This window comes from Stegostoma tigrinum, chromosome 4, assembly GCF_030684315.1.
Source record: "Stegostoma tigrinum isolate sSteTig4 chromosome 4, sSteTig4.hap1, whole genome shotgun sequence".
In the NCBI taxonomy this organism is placed as follows: Eukaryota; Metazoa; Chordata; class Chondrichthyes; order Orectolobiformes; family Stegostomatidae; genus Stegostoma; species Stegostoma tigrinum.
Window position 1 is genome coordinate 120,700,835 of NC_081357.1, and position 23,191 is coordinate 120,724,025.

The window sequence follows — 23,191 nt, forward strand, 5'->3', positions numbered from 1 at the left end:
TCCTCTTATTCTAGATTTTTTCTAATCATCTTATTCAGAGATGCGATGACATCTCTAGAGCAGGTGGGACTTAAACCTGGATTTTCTGGCTCTGAGGAAGAAAATCTACTCCTGCAGCACTCGCTCTAATCATGTAATGCATTTTATATTAATGTTCAAAGTTTACTGTTATAATTGTCTTAGCCATCTTAGATGTTCTGATTTCAACATGTTGACATTCAAGTATAGTAAGGTTTCTCAAATTTACCCTCACCTATTTCAACACCATGTTTAGAGCATGTTTTCCTTTCTATATACAGCACTTTACATTTGTCTTCATTAAATTTGATCTACCGTCATTCCACATTCAAAAATATGTCATCTGACTCAACCGGAGAGATAGTGCCTTAATCCACTGTTCTGAGAATTGGCATTGGTTGCAAACATGGCCAATTGATATTCTGTTTCTGTGTCTAGGTCACTGATGCAAACTACAAGCAGCCTAAGTGCCAACAGCAATTCGTAGACTACTCACACAGACAATATAACTTAAGTAAATCTTTCTACCCTCCTTTCTTATTCACTTTTATGCAGATTCTAACCCATTTGAAATTTCCATAGTTTTGACTTACCTAATAAGTCTTTGAAGAGCAAATTTTATCAAAAGCCTTTGAAAATCAAGGTATACCACACTGTGGAGTTTTGTAGCATATACCCGACGTGGCACTGGCAGAAGATGCATCTTCTGAATTCATGTTTGTCTTGTAGTAAGCGATTAGGCATATAAATCTGCTAATTAATTCCAATGTTTTACACAGTGCTAAGGAAAAAAAACTAATACATTTGCTTCATTACTCTTTTTGAAAATGGGCATCTAGTTAATTTATTTTAAATCAACTAAATTGAGTTCCCTGTCCTCACAGTGGTATGAAATCCTCACTAATCCCCGCTTTGGTCTATCCAGGATTTGAGCATGAACATCACTGCTCCCTGCCAATGTGTTTGCTTTGAGCACTTTCAGACAGTCTAAGCATATAACCTTATAAATAAGTCATCACTTTTGCTTAGGTTTCCTCTATTTATGAAGGGCACGCTGCTCACAGTTCCTGCTGTGAATATTTGGACAAGGTAATCAGTTAAAATATGAACTATCTTGCACTTATTATCCATTGTAGCTTTCAAGCCTTTTACAAGTATTCACATATTGCTGAAGTATTATAAGGACTTGTTAACACCATGGCTTTATTCCATATTTATCCATGCCCTTATGTCCAACCCTTTAGCAGGATTCTTCATACTCCTTTGTTTAGTCTAGTGGGCCCCTTTCCCTTTCTGCCTACAAAATGTACAAGATTTGATCTTCCCTGTTATTTAGTTTCTGTTTAATTTGCTGTTTATGTTAGTTTCCTTCCCCTTTATCTATCAAATATATATTGCATAAAGTTGAAGCAAGGTCATTAGGCCAACATCGGCATAAAAATTAAGTTCGAGAGAACCTAGGTTTCAGAAATACCAAGGCCATGGAGCCAGGTATAGATAGCTTTAAAATGGCTAACTTTGAAATAAACAAGACAATGGTTGAAGCAAATAAGCAAGGTGGGAAAGTAAGCCGCAAGGTGACTAAAAGGATATAGATAGCATAAATGAGTAGTGAAAAAAGGTGACAGAAGTGGTAAAATAGGAAATTTTATATTTTTGCTACCAAAAAGTACAAGGCATTAAAAAAATCAAATTGTTGGCACTAAGATGGATTTGGGTATCTTGCGCATGAACGAAGTAAGTTAAAATGCATGGAAAGCAAGAAATTAGTAGGTGGATGTTAGCCTTTATTTCAAGAGCATATGACCATAATAGTACGGAAGTCTTCTACAATTAAGCAGAACATATGGAAAGTCATCTGAAGCAGTATAGTTTTGGTCCCTTTACCTGCTAAGCTTGGAAGAGGAGCTTAAAAAGATGCTCCGGGTTGAATCATGGGACAAAAGGATTATCTTACAAAAGTTTATTACGTAACAATAACCTATATACTCTAGACTTTACAAGAATGAGAGATGATCTTACTGAAATGTACATTTTTTGAAGACCTTATGAAGTAGGTGCCAAGAGGCCTCAGTCTGTGACTCGATAATACAGAAGTGTCAAAGTCTCAGAACAAGGAATTGACAGTTTAGGATTGAGATAAGGAGGAAATGTGTCACAGATGGTTTTACATTTCTTGAATAATTCTTTAAAGATAGCTTTGGATTCTCAGTGTTGAGTTTGGTCAAGACTGAGAATGATAGGTCTTAGGATTTCAATTGTTGACTACGAGACCGAAAGATTTGAGAACACAATGGTGAATCAAGAGACAAAAGAAGGCAAAAAAAGCAAAGTGGGTGGTGTGATAGATCAACCATAATTGTACTGAATGATGGAGCAGGTTTATGGGACCATATGACCCACCCCTGCTCCTTTTCTTGTATACACAGCTGAGTTATGCAACAGCATTTCAGTAGACAAAAGTAGGCCATTTTTAAAATGATACAGGTTGGTCTCAAATATAAAATGTTGTAAAGTAGATCTGTACCTCGAGTTGTGGATGTTGTGGTTGGTTGAACCAGCTCGGTGAGCCAACTAACCGCAACATAAAATGTTGGTAGAATTTATGTACTACATACAAGCAGTTATCAATTGCGTACAAAACTGTGAGGTTTGCAAGTAAACTTATGATTTAGGTATCTGCCCAAATATAGTTGTTTAACCATGAATGTAAAATCTGAAACCAACATAACTGACCGCATATCAGAATGTCAAATTCTTTAGTTCTGCATGCCCACTTTTTGGACACTGTCAGTTTCTATTGCTTTCTTTCTAAAAACCAAAGCAAAGGTTCTAAAAATCTACTTGTATTGAACTGGTTTTTGAAATTCCTTCATCTTTACACTATTATAGTAAATACTGATCAAATTACAAACTCTCCCTCCTACCAAATATTGCATTTCTCCAAGTGGAAGTCTTGTAATTTCAACTGTTATAAAGCAGCGCAGATCATACCCGTCCTTATTAATTTCTATATCAAGTATCAAGGACCAAGCAAAACCACATCTGACAAACAACAAAAGCAGTCTCTTAAGATCCAAGCAAGTAAGTTGGTCAAAATTTGATTGTTTGTCCATGTCTTTGAAGTCACTTTTTCCTGTCCTGATCAGCAACATCCTTGACATCTTTTCTAAAATTGGAAAAAATCAAAAGTTGAGATAGTTTCTTTGATCATGATATGTTATAGAATTCAGTGTGCTGGAAAAGGATTTTCATTTATTATTGATGTTTACTTCTCAATTCACTTTTCATCTCTAATTCTTCACAAAATATGTTGAGCAACGTCTACAATAATCAACATTGTCATTGCTGACCTCAAAATGTAGCCCACTGTCAAAGAAGGCAACCCAAAAAGTTAGTCATATAAATTTGTAGTCAGTAATATGAATACTTTACCAACACCTTCCACCCCAACCTCAAGTTTTTCACATTGGACGTCCAGTCCCTATACACCTGTATTCCTCATGCAGATGGCCTCAAGGCCCTCCGCTTCTTCCTGTCCCACAGGCCCGACCAATCCCCCTCCACTGACACCCTCATCCGCCTAGCCGAACTCGTCCTCACCCTCAACAACTTCTCTTTCGATTCCTCCCACTTCCTACAGACAAAGGGGTTGGCCATGGGCACCCGCATGGGCCCAAACTATGCCTGCGTCTTTGTAGGTTACATGGAACAGTCCCTCTTCCGCACCTACACAGGCCCCAAACCCCACCTCTTCCTCTGTTACATTGATGACTGTATCGGCGCCACCTCTTGCTCCCCAGAGGAGCTCGAACAGTTCAACCACTTCACCAACACATTCCACCCCAACCTCAAGTTCACCTGGGCCATCTCCAACACATCCCTCACCTTCCTGGACCTCTCAGTCTCCATCTCAGGTAGCCAGCTAGAAACTGATGTCCATTTCAAGCCCACTGACTCCCACAGCTACCTAGAATACACCTCCTCCACCCACCCTCCAGCAAAAAATTCCATCCCCTATTCCCAATTCCTCCGCTTCCGCCACATCTGCTCCCAGGATGAGGCATTCCACTCCCGCACATCCCAGATGTCCACGTTCTTCCAGGACCGCAACTTTCCGCCCGCAGTGGTCGAGAACGGCCTTGACCGCGTTTCCTGCAACACATCCCTCACACCCCACCCCCGCCACAACCGCCCCCAGAGGATCCCCCTTGTTCTCACATACCACCCCACCAACCTCCAGATACAACGTATCACCCTCCGACACTTCCGCCATCTACAATCCGACCCCATCACCCAAACTATTTTTCCATCCCCACCCTTGTCTGCCTTCCGGAAAGACCACTCTCTCTGCGACTACCTTGTCTGCTCCACACTCCCCTCCAACCCCACCACGCCCGGCACCTTCCCCTGCAACCGCAGGAAGTGCTACACTTGCCCCCACACCTCCTCCCTCACCCCTATCCCAGGCCCCAAGATGACTTTCCATATCAAGCAGATGTTCACCTGCACGTCTGCCAATGTGGTATATTGTATCCATTGCACCCGGTGTGGCTTCATCTACATTGGGGAAACCAAGCGGAGGCTTGGGGACCGCTTTGCAGAACACCTCCGCTCGGTTCGCAACAAACAACTGCACCTCTCAGTAGCGAACCATTTCAACTCCCCCTCCCATTCCTCAGACGACATGTCCATCATGGGCATCCCGCAGTGCCACAATGATGTCACCCGAAGGTTGCAGGAACAGCAACTCATATTCCCCTTGGGAACCCTGCAGCCCAATGGTATCAATGTGGACCTCACAAGCTTCAAAATCTCCCCTTCCCCCACTACATCACAAAACCAGTCCAGCCTGTCTCTGCTTCCCTAACCTGTTCTTCCTCTCACCCATCCCTTCCTCCCACCTCAAGCCACACCTCCCACTTCCTACCTACCACCTCATCCCGCCTCCTTGACCTGTCCATCTTCCCTGGACTGACCTATCCCCTCCCTACATCCTCACCTATACTCTCGTCTCTACCTATCTTGTTTTCTCTCCATCTTCGGTCCGCCTCCCCCCTCTCTCCCTATTTATTCCAGTTCCCTCTCCCCATCCCCCTCTCTGAAGAAGGGCCTAGGCCCGAAATGTCAGCTTTTGTGCTCCTGAGATGCTGCTTGGCCTGCTGTGTTCATCCAGCTCCACACTTTGTTATCTAATATGAATTTGCCTTTTGTTTGAATCTTGCACCAAGACAAGGGGACCTCCAGGGATCCTGCAGCAGTCGTGTCATCAAGCAGGCTGAAAAAGTATTCAGAGATATTCTCAAAGAAAGAAAACCAGATAGTAAAATGCACAGATCATCCTCCTCTCTCTGAAAATAATGCTTACAGCGAGTGCAAAATAAATCATTGGGACATAGACACGAGATGTTGAAATTGAAATAAACATAGAAAAATGCTCTAGAAAAAAAACTGACATTACATAAACATAAATAAATATTCTAAGGGCCAGCGCATTTTTCGCAGTAATTAAGAAGTTAATATGCTGATAAAATCCAAGTTATATCACATTGAGCAAGGTTGAAATTTTTACAGTGAGACTTAACTTAAAACAGCACTACCAACATCGAAAGGCATTATAACAGACCAAAAATGGATTTGAACCAGCCAAATAACTACTGTGGCTATAAGTATAGGGCAGAAGCTGGAAACTTCGCACAAGGTAACTCACTCATGTCTCACCATCAACAAGGCAAACATCAGGAGTGGTGAAATTCTCTCTGCTGAACTGGAATACAGGTCAAACAAAATGCAAGAGGCCTGATGTCAACCAGAATACAGCAGCCTGCTTGATGAGCACTCAAATCACCAACCTCAACATTCACTTCCTTCACCATTGACATACTGTGGCAGCGGTGAATAAGATCCACTGAAAGTATCCCACGAAGGCTACTCCAAGAGCACCGTTCAAACTCAAACTGTAAGACTTCAAAAAAAAACAAAGGCAGCAGATTTGGACGATCACCACCTGGTTCCCTCCCAAATCACTCACCAGTCTGACTTAAGTGTATTGCCATTCCCTCTCAGGCATTGGGTTGAAATTCTGGAACTCCCTTCTTAGCAGCAACGTGGTGTTGCTGCACTCGAAAGACTGAAGGGTTTGAGAAGGCAGCTCACCATTCTTGGGGCAATTAGGAACGGGTAATAAAAATTAGCTGAGCCAGTGATGCTCAATCCTAAGAATGAATTAAAAAAAAGTAAAAAGGCAAGTATGGATCCACTCAGTGATTTTTAATTCATTGTAGTCTATGCAGACTTCAATAGGTCCCCTATGGAATAGCACAGGGTCACTAACAAGTTCTCACTTACTGATTAACTTCATAGTGATGGGCTTCAGGAGTTGCTGTCAATTTCAGATGAGCATAATTAATATTTCAAGGCCAGTAACCCTTCTTCAGAACTGATTGTAATTAGGAAAAGGTGATCTGTCTCTTCTTTCTCTTCCTCCCATAACAACGATTGAGTGCAATGGTCCTCACTTTTCATCCCATTAGCCACCATGTCCATAGGATCATGTGAAAGTGTGAGGTCATGCACTTTACTAAGAAGAATAAAAGCATGGGCTATTTTCTAAATGGGGAAAAGAGTCAGAAGTCTGAAGTGTAAAGAGACTTGGGAGTTCTCTCAAGGTAAACTTGCAGGTTGAGTCGGTCGTCTGGAAGGCAAATGCAATGTCGGCATTTATTTTGAGAGGACTTGAATATAAAAGCAGGGATATACTACTGAGGCTTTATAACGCTCTGGTCAGGCCACATTTGGAGTATTGTGTGTAGTTTTGGGCTTCATATCTTAGGACGGATATACTGGCACTGGAGCAGGTTCAGAGGAGGTTCACGAGAACGGTCCCAGGAATGTAAAGTTTAACATACAAGGAACTTTTGGGGGACTCTGGGACCATACTTATTGGAGTTTAGAAGGATGAAGGAGGACCTAATTGAAACTCTCAGAATACTGAATGGCCTGCACAGACTGGATGTTAGGAAGATACTTCCATTGGTAGGAGAGATTAGGACCAGAGGGCATAGCCTTAGAGTAAAAGGGAAGACCTTTTCAGGATGGAGATAAGGAGAAACTTCTTCTGCCAGAGTGGTGAATCTATGGAATTCACAGCCACAGAAGGCTGTGGAGGCCGGGTCATTGAGTACATTTAAAACTGAGATAGATAGGTTCTTGATTATCAAGAGGATCAAGGGTTACAAACAAGAAATGGGACAACAGGGTTGAGGAACTTATCAGCCATGATTGAATACGTAGCAGACTCAATGGGCTGAATGGCCTAACTTCGGCTCCTACGTCTAGTGGTCTTATCATACGCCACCATTTTCACTACCACCGGGTCAGAAAAATGAGTGGAAAGAGACAGTTAGCTGAGTTGACTGGGTAAAGGGTTAGTGATGCCAACAACATGGGTTCAATTCCACACCAGCTGAGGATACTACAAAGGGGTCCTTTTCTCAATCTCTCCCCACGCCAGAGGCGTTGAGACCCTCAGGTTAAACCACCACTAGTCCCCCCCCCCCCCCCACCCCGCTCTCTCCCTTTCCCTCTCTAAGAGCAGCATTATGATCTGGTAAGACTATAATGAGTTTACATTTTAGAATAAAATAAAAACATTTCTTTAGGTGCTAAAATTATGCATAAACTCAAAGACAACATGATCGCCTTATAGTGTTAATTAGAGTTTGAATTATCACATTGCTTGATCTTCCCTTTCTGAAGGCAAACAAAATCTTTATAGTACTTTTCCCAAGGAACAAAATATATATTTATAAAAGATATAGGTTCTAAGGACCAAATAAGTCTTCTTTGTTCCATGATTTCTTTCTTAACTTGCTCCAGAATTTTTAAAAAAACCCTTTCTTTTTGCCATGCAAAATAGGTCAATTTGTCTTCATTTAAACAGGTCCCTGCCCTAAGAGGATAGACTTAGTAAAACCACTTATATTGTAGCTGCAGGGACTGGATGCATAATTGTAGAAAATATTAAGAGGCCATGTGAAAGAAGTGTTAAACAATACTGAATATTGAGAAATTAAAGCAAATCTGGAATGAGTAAAATCGCAAAATGTTGAAGCAGCTTGAAATATACCACTATTATAAAATTGTAAGATATTTATACCAATTATCAGAAATTTGCCATAAAAGCCAACAAAATACAATCCAATTTCGATTAGATTATATTTTAAACTAAGGCATCACTTATCTCAATGCTTACCAGTAACAAATTGATGAATCAACTCCTTCCAAAAAATTTCCAGAAATCAAAACAGTAATTCAAATCTTCTTCCATCATAAAAATTTGAACAATGTATTGAGAATGCACTGAAGATTTCCACAACAATATCTGCTAGATTAGCTTCAGTCATGTTTATTCCTCTCAAAAACATCATACTTCTTGGTGTTGTCTAAGGAAGCATTCATTGTACCCGTACGGCAGTTAATAGTAAGTGGTAATTGGTCAACTTGCATATTGGACCTCGAAATATATGTTATATTCTCTGATTTATTAGTCCACTTAAGCAAAGACATGAATACATAAAACAACAAGTTATTGGACCAATAACTTTGTTTTGTCACTGTCATTATTTGTGTCAAGCTTGAAATCACCACAGATACCATTTATATTAAAACTTCACATGGCTAAGTAGAGAAAAGTTGTCCAGCAAGCAGCTACAGGGTATAAATTACCAAAAAATAAGTCACTTCAGCTGTAACATCATTAAGTCATGCTCACAACTAGGTAGGGATGATATTCCACTATTTTTGTGTACTTTTTAAGACTACAAGCTGGGAAGGTAAATTAAACTACAAAATTAATAGTGAAAGTACAAATAGGTTAAATAGGATTCTAATTTTAGAGATTATAAAGCCATTCTTGTGATATCATCATAAATTCCTCCCTGTTGATCTCAACTGAGATTTTGTCCCCATGGAAAATATTATCATTAACCTGTTATGAATAATACTGCACAATGAGTGTTCTCAACTAGACACCCAAAATTACCAAGGTTAATTTTAAATCCCCAAATGACGACAACATGCATTTATACAGTGGCATTAAAACATTCACTGAGCTTTGGTAAGTTGAATTTGGCACTGAACTACGTAAGAAGATACAAGGATAAAAGGCTAAAAGCTTCATTAAAGAGGTAGGTTTGAGATAGGAACATACGAATCAGGAGCAGAATTAGGCCATTCGGTCCTTCAAAGTCTGCTACATCATTAAATAACATCATGGCCGATCTAGTTGTGTTCCGAATTCCGCATTCACATTTACTCACGATAACCTCCGATTCTTGTTAGGCAATGGATTCAATATACCTCAACAATTAAAACATTAAATGAGGCCACCTCCACCACATTCTGAAGCAAAGAGTTCCAAAGTCTCAACTCTCAGAAAAAGATTCTCGCCAGACTCAAAACATTAGCTCGCTCTCTTTTCACAGATGCTGCCTGATTGGGCTGTGATTTCCAGCATTTTTGTTTTCAGTACAAATTTCAGCATCTGCAGTAATTTGCTCCTCCAAGATTCTCTTCATACCCGTACCAGAAGAGGCACTCCTGATCATAAAATCACCAATTCAGGAAACATCCTTCCAAATTCGTTTTGTCAAGGCTGTTCAGAATCTTACAAACAATCACCTCATACTGTTCTAAACCCTAGTGAGAAAAAGCCCAGTCTGCCCAATCCAACCTCATTAAGCAACTCAATCTTTCCAGGTATCAATCTCGTAAACTAGATGTGGTCTCACCAAAACCTTATATCTGAACCATATGATCTTAATTTTATGTTCAATTCCTCTCAGAATAAAGGACAATATTCCATTAGCCTTTTTAATTACTTGATGTAGGTGTACACTAAACGTTCCCAACTTAAGCACCTCAGAATTCTGCAGCTGTTCTCCACTTACATCATATTCTGCTTACTTACTCTACTTGGCAAAATGAAAAACTTTGTTCTACATTATATTTCATCAGCCAGATTTATGTCTACTTAGCCTACCTGTAACTGTCTGCTTCCTTGTTATGTTATCTTCACAATATTCTTTCCAACTTTTTTGTGCAAATTTAGCCTCTAAGCATTTGAATTTCTCATTCATGTCATTTATTGTAATAATTTTTTTTTAAAAAGGGGTCTATCGAAGACCTCTGCAGGACCCCTCTTGTTGCATCCTGACAATCTGTAAAAGATTTATTTATGCATCCACTCTGGCTGGCTGTCAGAAAACAATCTGCTATCCATGCCAGAATGTTATCCACTATACCATGAGCTCATAGGTCAGAAGAAACAGAAACATGTGTAGGTCACTTGGCTCCTCAAGACTGCTCTGCCATTCAATAGGATCATGGCTGATCCAACACTCTTCACATCCATGCTTGTGCACTTTCCCCATAAACCTGGATTCTCCTACTGTTCAAGTCTATCTATCTCAGCCTTAAACACACACCAGGACTCTTCACCCACAGCTCTCTGTGGCAAGATGTCCTAAATATTCATAACCCTATGAGAGTAGAAATTCTTCCTCATTTTAGTCTTAAATAGGCATCACTTTTTTTTTTCCTGAGACTATGCCCTCCGGTCTTGGATTCTCCAATGAGGGGAAACATCCTTGATGTGCAGGTACCAGTGCTGGACAGGGATGGACAAAGTCAAAAATCACAACACCAGGTTATAGACCAACAGGTATATTTGAAGACACAAAAGCTTGTCTTCAAATAACATGTTGGATTATAACCTGGTGTCATTTGATTTTTGACCAGTAAACATCTTCTCAGCATTTACCCTGTCAAGTTCCTTAAGAATCCAACATGTTTCAATGAGATCACCTCTCATTCTTCTAAATTCCAACAAGCAGAGTCCCCATCTTTTTAAACTTTTCTCATAAGACAATCCTCTATACGAGAGATCATCCTCATGAACCTTCTCTGAAATATCTCCAATGAAGTGACACCTTTCTTTTAAAGAAGGGGACCACAAACTGCTCACAGTACTCCAGATGCGCTCTCACCAACACCTTGTACAGTCGCAGCAGGATTTCCCTACTATCATACTCCAAGTCCCTTGAAAAAAAGCCAACATTCCATTAGCCTTTCTGATTACTTGCTACATGTATGCGCTTCAGGCACAAGCACCAAGGCCCTTTGTGTGGCATCTTTCTGCGGTTTTCCTTCATAGTATTATTTCAATGCTCTTTTGTTCTCCCTTCCAAAATGAACTTCATTTCTTTCCCACATTATATCCCAGTTGCCAACTTGTACTCAACCTATCAATCTCTCTCAGCAAACTGACGGTACCCCTCTTGCAACTTGCCTTTCCACCTATTTTTCTGTTGCCTGTAAATGTGCCTATATGACTTTCAGTTCCTTCCTCAAAGTCAGTAATAGACATTGTAAACAGTTATGGTCCCAGCTCTGATCCCTGTGGAATCCCACTGGTTACACGTTGCCAGTCTGAAAAAGAACTCCTTATCATCACTGATAGTGGGAACTGCAGATGCTGGAGAATCTGAGATAACAAGGTGTAGAGCTGCATGAACACAGCAGGCCAAGCAGCATCAGAGGAGCAAGGAAGCTGATGTTTCTAGCCTAGACCCTTCTTCAGAAATGGGGGAGGGGGAGGGGTTCTGAAATAAATAGGGAGAGAGGGAGAGGCGGACAGAAGATGGACAGAGGAGACAGGTGGAGAGAAGACAGACAGGTCAAAGAGTCGGGGATGGAGCCAATAAAGGTGAGTGTAGGTGGGGAGGTAGGTCAATCCAGGGAGGACGGACGGGTCAAGCGGATGGGATGAAGTTAGTAGATAAGAGATGGGGATGGGGCTTGAGGTGGGAGGAGGGGATAGGTGAGGGGAAGGACAGGTTAGGCAGGCGGGGACGAGCTGGGCTGGTTTTGGCATGTGGTAGGGGAGGGGAGATTTTGAAGCTTGTGAAGTCCACATTGATATTACTGGGCTGCAGGGTTCCCAAGCAGAATATAAGTTGCTGTTCCTGTAACCTTCGCGTCGCATCATTGTGGCATTGCAGGAGGCCAAGGATAGACATGTCGTCTGAGGAATGGGAGGGGGGAGTGGAAATGGTTCATGACTGGGAGGTGCAGTTGTTTAGTGCGAACCGAGCACAGACGTTTTGCAAAGCGGTCCCCGATGTGGAGGAGGCCACAACCGGAACTGCGGATGCAGTATACCACATTAGCAGATGCACAGGTGAACATCTGCTTGATGTGGAAAGCCTTCGTGGGGTCTGGGTTGGGGGTGATGGGGGAGATGTAGGGGCAGCTGTAGCACTTCCTGTGGCTGCAAGGAAAAGTGCCGGGTGTGGTGGGGCTGGAGGGGAGTGTGGAGTGGACAAGGGAGTCACGGAGAGAGCGGTCCCTCCGGAAAGCAGACAAGGGTGGGAATGGAAAAATATCTTTGTTGGTGGGTTCGGATTGCAGATGGCGGAAGTGTCGAAGGATGTTGTCGAGGTTGGTGAGATGGTATATGAGGACCGGGGGATTCTTGGTTTAGGTTGTTATTGCGGGGAGGGGGTGTGAGGGATGAGTTGCGGGAATTGCAGGAGACACAGTCGAGGGCCTTCTCGACGTGTGTGTGTGTGTGTGTGTGTGTGTGTGTGTGATCCTTGAAAAATGAGGACATCTGAGATGTGCAGGAATCAAACGTCTCATCCGAGGAGCAGATTCTGCAGAGGCAAAGGAATTGGGAATAGGGGGTGGCATTTTTGCAGGAAGGTGGGTGGGAGGTGTAGTATTCTAGGTAGCTGTGGGAGTCGGTGGACTTGAAAGGGATATCGGTTTCTAGGTAGGCTAGAGATGGAGGCAGAGAAGAGTCCAGGAAGGAGAGAGAGGTATTAGTGATGGCCCAGGTGAACTTAAGGTTGAGGTGGAAGGTGTTGGTGAAGTGGATGAGCTGTTCAAGCTCCTTAAGCATCCACAACGTCATCACCTCAGGTGACCTCCCACCTAGAGCGTCCAACCTCATCGTTCCCCAACCCTGCACCGCCCGCTTCTATCACCTTCCCAAAATCCACAAACCTGACAGGCCTGGTCGACCCCTTGTCTCCGCCTGCTCCTGCCCCACCAAACCTATCTCCACCTATCTCGACTCCATTTTCTCCCCCTTAGTCCCAGAACTCCCTACCTACATCTGTGACACCACCCACACCATACAACTCCTCCAGAACTTCCAATTCCCCGGTACCCAACACCTCAACTTTACCACGGGCGTCCAGTCCCTGTACACCTGCATTCCCCATCCAGGCCCTCCGCTTCTTCCTATCCCACAGGCCTGACCATTCCCCCTCCACTGACACCCTCATCCACTTAGCTGAACGCATCCTCACCCTCAACAATTTCTCTTTCAATTCCTCCCACTTCCTACAGACAAAGGGAGTGGCTATGGGTACCACATGGGACCAAGCTATGCCTGCCTCTTTGTAGGTTACATGGAACAATCAATCCCTCTTCCATACCTACACTGGCCCTAAACCTCATCCCTTCCTCCGTTACATTGATGACTGTATCGCGCCACCTCGTGCACCCATGAGGAGCTCGAACAGTTCATCCACTTCAACATCTTCCACCCCAACCTCAAGTTCACCTGGACCATCTCTAATACCTCTCTCCCCTTCCTGGACACCTCTGTCTCCATCTCCGGCAACCACCCAGAAACCAAAATCCATTTCAAGCCCACCAACTCCCACAGCTACCTAGAATACACCTCCTCCCACCCACCGTCCTGCAAAAATGCCATCCCCTATTCCCAAATCCTTCGCCTCCACCGCATCTGCTCCCAGGATGAGGCAGTCCACTCCCTTTTATCTCAGATGTCCTCGTTTTTCAAGGACCACAACCGTCCCGCACCCCACCACCCCACCCCCCCCCCCCCGCCCCCCCCCCGCCCCCCCCGCCCCCCCCACTCAGTGGTCGACAACGCCCTCGACTGTGTCTCCCGCATTTCCCACAAGTCATCCCTCCAATCCCCTCCCTGCAATAACAACAAAAACAGACTCCGCCTCCTCCTCATGTACCACCCCACCAACCTCTGGATCATCCTCCGACACTTCCGCCATCAGCAATCCGACTCCACCACCAAACACATTTTTCCCTCCCCCACACTTATCTGCTTTCTGGAGGGGCCACTCTCTCCGTGACTCCCTTGTCCACTCCATATTCCCCTCCAGCCCCACCACACCCGGCACTTTTCCCTGCAGCCGCAGGAAGTGCTACAGCTGCCCCTACATCTTCCCCATCACCCCAACCCAGACCCCAAGAAGGCTTTCCACATCAAGCAGATGTTCACCTGCGCATCTGCTAATGTGGTATACTGCATCTTCCCGTTGTGGCCTCCTCTACAATCGGGGAAACCAAGCAGAGGCTTAGGGACAGCTTTGCAGAACGTCTATGTTCGGTTCACACTAAACAAACTGCACCTACCAGTCGTGAACCATTTCCACTCCCCCTCCCATTCTTCAGATGACATGTCCATCCTGGGCCTCCTGCAGTGCCACAACGATGCTACCCCAAGGTTACAGGAACAGCAACTCATTCTGCTTGGGAACGCTGCAGCCCAATGGTACCAATGTGGACTTCACAAGCTTCAAAATCTCTCCTCCCCCTACCACACGCCAAAACCAGCCCAGTTCATCCCCATTTCCTTAACCTGTCCTTTCTCTCACCTATCCCCTCCTCTCACCTCAAGCCCCACTCCCATCTCTTACCTACTAACCTCATCCCACCCCCTTGACCTGTCCGTCCTCCCTGGACTGACCTACCTCCCCACCTACACTCAACTTTACTGGCTCCATCCCCGACTCTTTGACCTGTCGGTCTTCTCTCCACCTGTCTTCTCCTCTATCCATCTTCCATCCGCCTCTCCCTATTTATTTCAGAACCCCTTTACCCTCCTCCCTTTCTGAAGAATTGTCTAGGCCAGAAACATCAGCCTTCCTGCTCCTCTGCTGTGCTCATCCAGCTCTACACCTTGTTATCTCCTTATCCCTACTCACTGTTTCCAGCTCTGTAGCCAATTTTCTATCCACACCAGTACAATATCTCCAACACAACAGGCTCTTGTCTCATGGCTTATCATTTGTCTCATGATTTGTCAACATTGCTTTGTCGAATACCTTCTGGAAGTTCAAATAAAACACAGCCGCTGCTTCCTTTCTATCCACTCTTCTTGAGATGTCTTTGAAAAACTCCAATAAACTAGTCAGACATGATTTCCCATTTATGAAGCCATGCTGACTTTGCTTAGATTACAACTTTCCAAATGTGCTGCAAATAATTGATTCCAATATTTTTCCGATAGCAGACGGTCACCAATCAGCGTAGTTACCTTCTTTTTGCCTCCCTCCCATTTTGAATAGGAGTGTCATACTGGCTGCTTTCCAATCGTCTGGTACTTCTCCAGAATCCAAGGATTTTTGGAAAATTACAAGCAATGTATTTATAATCTCTGTAGCTACCTCTTTTAGGATCTAACTGCTATACTACTTTGTGTAATGTCCTTTCATATGAAGCTTTAACAAAGGTATTCTGGAAATCCAAGTCCTGTGCATCAGTGAGTTCCCCTTCATCCACATCAGAGATTGTTTCTGCAAAAATTCCAATAAACAGATGAAACACAGAACCATGTTGACCTTTCAAGGTCATCTTAAATTTCTGAAATGCTTAACTATCAACTTGAACACCTTCCCCATGACAGGTGTCAAGCTAACTGACCACAGCTGCCTGTTTATTGCCTCTCTCCTTTTTTGAGTAGAGGAGTTAAATTGGCTGCTTTCCAATCTGATGTAAACATTCCAGAATCTGATGGGTTTTGGGAAGTTAACACTAATTCATCTACTATCTCATCATTCATCTCTTTCATGCCCCTGGAATGAAATTCATCAGGGCCCAGAGACTTATCAACCTACAGTTCCATTGGTTTGCTCACTACCAGCTCCCTACCAATAATAAATTTCACCAAGTTCCTTTCTTCTTTCAACTTCCTAATTTACAACTATCACTAAAATGTTTTTTCCATTCTCAGAAGAAAAATCTGCTAACTTTTTATCATCTACCGTGAGGTCCTCATTCTCACCCTCTTAGAGGACTTAACAAGCAGATTCAGATGCATCTGGAAGTCAGGTTGAGTTGCTCAGACATGTTAATTCCAAAGCTTAGGGTGAGACATTAGAATGTAAGATAAAGATTTGTATAATTCATAAAATTTGGGATATACAAGAGACCAGAATTGGAGAAGCACAAACATTTGAAGTTTACCGAGCTGAAGAAACTAACAGGGCCAAAATGATGAAGGAATTTGGAAACAAAGTCAATAATTTTGAAATGTAGGTATTTTTCAAACAGGAGCCAACATAGATTAGCAAGGCAAAGGTGTTGAGTAATGAGGATTTGATTCAAACTGAAGACAACGCCAAAGGAATGAGTTGGTCTCGGGGACCAAAAGACAGTAGTCTTCCCAATATTTATTTGTTTCTACTCATTCAGGATTGGATATTGTACATGCAGTTAAACTATGTTCAAACAACCGAAATCAAGAGGGGGTAATGCTGGGGTGTAGAGCTTGGTGTTGTCAGCATGTAAAACTTATAGCAGGGTTCAAAAAAGTGAAATGTGCAGGAAATAATACATACGAAAGTAATTGGAAAAGAAACAAATGAGAAGAGAATGACAGCCTATTCATTAGGGAAGGCCATCCCCAATAACAGAAGTTGGGAGGTACAAATGCCTGTTTCATTTAATGGTGATACATAGAAGCCATGCATGTTAAAGTTGATTATGAGAAGAAAGATAGAGAAATATGCCAAAAATATGCTTGAAAAAAAATGATGAAACCGACATCAAGATCTGATGTAGAAATGTAGAAGAACTACAGTAAAAGGAAGATTGTAGAAAATGTCAAAATTCATTGACAGAAACAAAAAAAAAATCAACAACTGTACGAAAGACTATGGTGAACCTTATTTTTTAGCACATTCTAAGATAAAGGATATTAAATATTGGCATGTTAGTGTTGGGCTTACACAAGAGATTAGCAGAAATTCACCAATACTGTACTAAACAAAATCCAAAGCAAATTTCAATGAAGTGACTATAGAGCATACTGTACACTTTGTTTTACACACCAGAAAGTTAATTGAACTGGAGTATATCTGACTCGCCCATCCCCAGCTCCTCCTCCTCTCATCTCAGCTGATTAATTTCACTTGTAATTAAATTTCTGTGGGCAGCTGGACAAAGCAACCAACACACTGCACATAACTCCTCCAGATACTCAGATCACTACACACTTCAACATGTGCATTGGTTTTCCTCAGATATTAAGGATGTCAGAGGGCCTTTGAATGTACAGCAGTTTAACCCAGCCCATTTATGCAAGATAATAATATTGCTCATACCACCTTGTTTGCAAAATGCCACTAATACCACCACACAACACAGCTCTCAATCCTTGATCCATTAACTCAAATATCTAAAATTTTAAAAAAGTCAGGCATTTATTTCATTCACAGTTGGACACATGTAGTCCACTTGCAACCAGCTTTGATCTAGTCAGCTCATCTCCAGGCAACAAGAAATGCCACTGTGGCAAAATGAATTAATGCACTGCCTTCCCATGTCAAGATCTGCAGCAACGTCAATACATTGCAGATCGTCTTCTATATACATGTGTGCACAGAGACAAGTGCCCCGAATGAAAACATACTGTTCTGATTTAAAGCTGGCAATACAGGCAAAGTTAACGTTTTTTTAAAAAAAAACATATATTTGAAAGCGCACAAAGCTCTCATAAAACTTAAGCAGAGGCTTCAGTAGTGGTGGCGGGGGGAGAGAAAAGGCCACAGACAGCCATGAGGCTACACTGGGCTAATTGGCATCAAGCCATCCTTTAATCTAAGAGCTGAAAGCCCACTCAGAGGACATTCCCCTCAGCTGTAATGTTGAGACAACAAGCCCCAAGAAGCGGATTAGTCCGGTTCTCCTTCCCACACAACCAGCTCTCAATCACTACTTTTCCTTCCCAAAAGAAGCTGCAGGGACTGGGGCTATAGAGCAACAGAAAAGAGAATAAACAAAAACAAAGACAGCCCTACCTGGTTGCACTGCCCTGAAGTCTCACCTGGTGAACCATCGAGGATAAAGGCTATGTCGATGTGCCCTGATCTCCGTGCCCGGTACCACTCACCCTCCTGCTGCTTCTTCTTAACGGTCCTGAGCTCCGGCTGCCAGCTCGCGCTGCACACAAACCCAGCTACAGCCCATCCCCAACAGCCCGCCCCACTCCCCCTCTCCCATTGGCCGGAGTCCCTCCTGATTGACATCGCCCGAAACCCCGCCCATCTCCCCCACGCCCATTGGTCAGAGTGCCGCTTGATTGATTGCCCCGTGCGTCGGCTCCAGCTTTCTCCAATGGACAGGATCTGATTGACAGCCCTCGCGTCCCTGCCCGACCGCCGCACCACCATGTGAGAGCGCCGCCTGATTGACAGCGCGCGGGTCCCCTCCCTTCCCCGCCTTACACGCCGACTGTGACACGCATGAGTGACAGCCCGTGGAGCAATGGCCATCTCCTTCACCCTGACTACCATAGCCATCCCTCTCTCCCATTCGATGGCTGATTGACAGACAGCGATTCCCCACCCATCTCCTCCACCCATTGGCCAGGGCGCCGCCTGATTGACAGCCAATGTCGCCCCGTCCGTTCTCCCTCACCCATTGGCTGGACCCACCTGATTGACAGCTCGGGCACTGGTACTCAATCTCAGCCGCTGCAGAAGAAATGGGCTGTTCAAGTGGAAAAGTATCAGTGCTGGCATTCCCTTGAGGGTATGGAGAGTATGAGGTCGGGTGTTATATCCTGAAAGGTGCACGTTATTTCTCCCTCTCCAACTTTCTTTACCATCTTCAACTATTGAAAATATACCCTCTTTCCCATTGTCTAGGCCATTAATACAAACCAGGAAAAGCAGAGGTTCCAACACTGGGAAAACTTCACTATAAGTGCCTGTTCCAGTCCAAAAATACATGGAATAATTTCTACTCTCACTTTACTCACTACACCTCAGTTATTTCTGGTGTTTAACTATAGACTGGTACCCTGAACTTAACAATTTTGCAACCTTCAAGTATCTGAATCGCCTCTTCCTTCAGTGAGACCTGGGCAGCATTTTGCCTTTGTTGAAACAATGCAAAGTTCAAAGATTTTGAGAAGATTAGTAGCACGGGTTGTGGGTGAGGTTGTCGACTTGCTCGCCGAGCCAGTGTGTTTGATTGCAGACATTTGTCACCCTACTTGTAAGTGCGCCTGCGGTGAAACGTTGGCATTCTGTCCTGCTTGGTATTTATATGCCTTGGTTTGCTGGGGTGGTTGACGTCACTTCCGGTTCTGTTTTTCAGTGGTTTGTATATTGTGTCCAGTTCAGTGTGTTTGTTGATGGACTTCCGGTTGAAATGCCTGGCCTCCAGGAATTCCCTGGCATGTCTCTGTTTGGCTGGTGCTCTTATGGTGTGGTTTTTCAGTTGAATTTGTGTCCTTCTTTGTCCATATATATAAAGAAAGACCACACATACACACCAGATACTTAATTACACCAGTAACCACTCCAACACCCATAAACGGAGCTGCATCAGGACATTATTCAAATGAGCCACAACACACTACAGCAACCCAGAATTGTAGTACAGAGCAGAACAGGAGCACTTCTACAAAGTTTTTAAAAGGAATGATACTCAAAAAGCACAATCTGCCATTGACAAACCCCAACAAGAAGACGCAATACAGCCAGACATGCTAGTAACTCTACTGTACATCAGGGACATGTCAGAAATGACCAAACTACTCAGACCCCTAGATATCAGAATAACCCACAAACCACAAACCACAAACCAGCCTGCAACGGCTACTGCCAAACGTAAAGGATTCCATACCCGCAACCAGTAAAACCAACATAATATACAAAATACCATGCAAGGACTGAAAGAAACATTGCAGAGACCAAACGAGAAAAAAACTGACAATATGGATACATGAACACCAACTAGCCACCAAGAGACATGACCTATTCTCATTGGTTCAGTACACATAGTCAAAGAAGGACACAAATTCGACAGGAACAACACATTCATAATAGCACAAGCCAAACAGAGACATGCCAGGGAATTCCTGGAGTCATGCCATTCCAAATGGAACTCCATAAACAAACTCATTGAACTGGACCTGATAGACAAACCACTGAAAAACAAAACCAGAAGTGATGCCAACCGCCCCAGCAAACTCAGGCATATAAATAACAAGTGGGACAGAACACCAGCGCTTCACTGACAATGTTACCTAGCAGGGCGATGAAATGCCTGCAACCAAAAATAGTGGCTCGGCAAGCAAGTTTACAACCTCGTGCCGCAAAGTATTCATTTAATACCGTAACCATACTTCCGGGCTGCACACATAATTCTCTTTTTGGCCTATGAATAGCCCCACCCCTTTTACAAAACTTGTACTGTTTATGTGCTTTTAAAAGACTTCTGGGTTCCTGCATATGTTTGTTGTTCATCCTTTCTCATTCTCCGTTTTCTTCACTTATTTCCTTCTTCAATTTCTCTCTGAACCTCATGCATTTAGCTTGCTTCCAATTGTATTATTCACCTGATGTCTGTCATTAACACAGCTTTCTTTTTTTGCTTAATTTGATTATTTCATCGTCTGCAAAAGTCAGGATTTGTTGGCCTTTCAAGACTGTGCTTGATCTATCTCTTATTTAAAGACAGCCATATAGCATGCTACTCTTTGACAGTAATTTGTCTGAGCCAGACACATTCCTACCCCATTGAAGGATTGCTCCTTGCCCCTCCTCATTGCCAACTTTAACATTATGATACAATGATTACTATCCCCTCAAGGTTCCAAACTGGTCCACCTCATTGCCCAGAACTAAATCCAGCAACACCTCCTATCTCGTTTGACTGGACGCACGCTGCTGTAGAAAATGTGTAGCACCATCTTGTGGAAGTGCAGTGCAGCAACCATTCTGATTGCTCATCAAAGTCCATGTAAAATGATTGATGTTCACAGTGTGCATCTGTAATCAAGATCTCATTGGCTGTAATGAATGTGCTCCGACAATTATCTGTCATTGAAAGGACAAGAAAAGAAAATTCGAAAGGACATAGGCCTGTAATATGAACCTAGTTTTTCTGTTTTAGCCACACATGCTGCCTTATCTGACGAGATTTTTCCAGCAGATTTTGTTCCACTTTCCCCAGCAACTTAATACTTGTCTTTTAACCAAATTATCATTTTCTATTCAATCAAATTAAAACAGACATGAATAATTATGTAACATTATATCTAATATTAAATATATAATTTAAAGGATTGAGTTATTAACTCTTTATTTCTTTGCTAAACTTAATGAATTTGCAATCATTAAGTCTAGTTATTTATTACCACAATAGGGTAGCAGCAGTAGGTATCAGACACACGCACACACACACACACACAAAGACACACACACACACACACACACACAAACGAAGCACGTTAAATACTTGTATAGGAAACTATCCTGTTATCCATATCTCAGATCTGCACTTTGGTTCTAAGCATCCAATCTAAGCAAATAGTATTTTAATTACAACATGCCCCCATATGTGGAGTGTACTGTAGTCACATTAATCATCTTTCTAGTGCACAATACAGCCTGCTGCTGTGGGTCTCAACCTTGATGCTGAAGCTGATTAAACTGCAACATCTGGGTCAGCTTAGTTCTGTGATTACTTTCTATCCTGGTTGAGAGTGAAACCCTGACCCTTTTTTGGATTTGCTCTGTTTGATGCACTGTATTTTAACTCTGCCTTTGTGACCTTAGTTCCTTGCATTTAGTCACCGTGATTTGGAAATGAAATGAGGTCAAAATAAAGCATTTGCCTGTGCTCCTATTGCTGATGGCAGTTGCAAAGCCATTATTATTTCCTGCTTGCAGGAACTCAGTTCCTGTATCAGATTCTGGTTTCTAGTCTTTCCTGGGAGTTTTAAATAGAATCTCATCTTGTTTCAATTTAGTATAATGCTATTTCTAAAGATGTTTAGAACTTACACAGGATCATTACTAGATTATGCCCCATTGGAGAAAATTAGGATTTTCCCTTCATCTGCGCATATCTCCCGAGTCCAAAACAATTGGCTGTGCTTTAATAAGTTTACTTCTGCTTTACAATACATCGTGGATATGCATTTCCATTTTTATGATATTTATGTTATACATCTATACAACAATTGCTGAACATAAACATAGAATATAGGAAGAGGAGTCAGCCATTTTGCTCTCTCAGCCAGCTCTGTCACTCAGTGTGATCATGGCTGATCATCTAATTTAGCACCCTGTTTCCATTTGCTCACCATATCCTTAACCCCGATGAAATATATATCACCTCCTTGCAAACATTCAATGTTTTGGCCTCAATCACTTTCTGCAGCAGAGAATTCCACAGGCTCACCACTCTGCGTAAAGAAATTTCTCCTCATCTCAGTCCTAAAAGGTCTATGCCTTATACTTAGACTGTGACTGCTGGTTCTGAACTCCTCTGGCATTGTGAACATATTTCCTGCATTTACATTGTCCAATCCTGGTAGAGTCTTACAGGTTTCCCGGAAATCCCCCGTCATTCTTTTAAACGCAAATGAACATAGCCCTAACCTATCCAGTCTCTCCCTGTACATCAGCCTGCCAATCCGAGAATCAGTCTGGTAAACTTTCATTATATTGTCTCATTAGCCAGAACATGCTTCCTCAGATAAAGAAACAAAACTGCACTCCAGGTGTGTTCTTACCAACATGCTGAAGAGTTGCAGCAAAATATCCCCGCTTCTCTACTTGTAACCTCTCATATGAAGGCCTCCATGCCATTTGCCTTCTGCATTGCTTGCTGCACCTGCATCCTTACTTTTAGTGACTGGTGTGTAAGGACACTAAGGTTTGTTTTATCCATTCACGGGATGAGGGCATCACTAGCTAGGCAGCATTTATTGCCCATCCCTAATTGTTCAGAGAGCACTTAAGAGTCAACCACATTGCTGTGGGTCTGGAGTCACATATACTCTAGACCAGGTCAGGATGGCAGTTCCCTTCCCTAA

At 42.9% G+C, this 23,191-nt stretch overlaps 1 protein-coding gene across 3 annotated transcripts in view; it reads right to left on the minus strand.

The window, feature by feature from the left end:
- The window catches only part of LOC125452818 (CYFIP-related Rac1 interactor A), a 182,748-nt gene extending 164,453 nt beyond the window's left edge, over positions 1-18,295 (minus strand). For 2 of the 3 annotated variants that reach the window (XM_048531703.2, XM_048531704.2), the window contains exon 1: positions 18,156-18,295. The gene's annotated coding sequence lies outside the window, so the exon portion shown is untranslated. The remainder of the gene's footprint in view (positions 1-18,155) is intronic. The other variant, XM_059645623.1, reaches the window with a different exon arrangement.
- Positions 18,296-23,191: the final 4,896 nt, after the last annotated feature.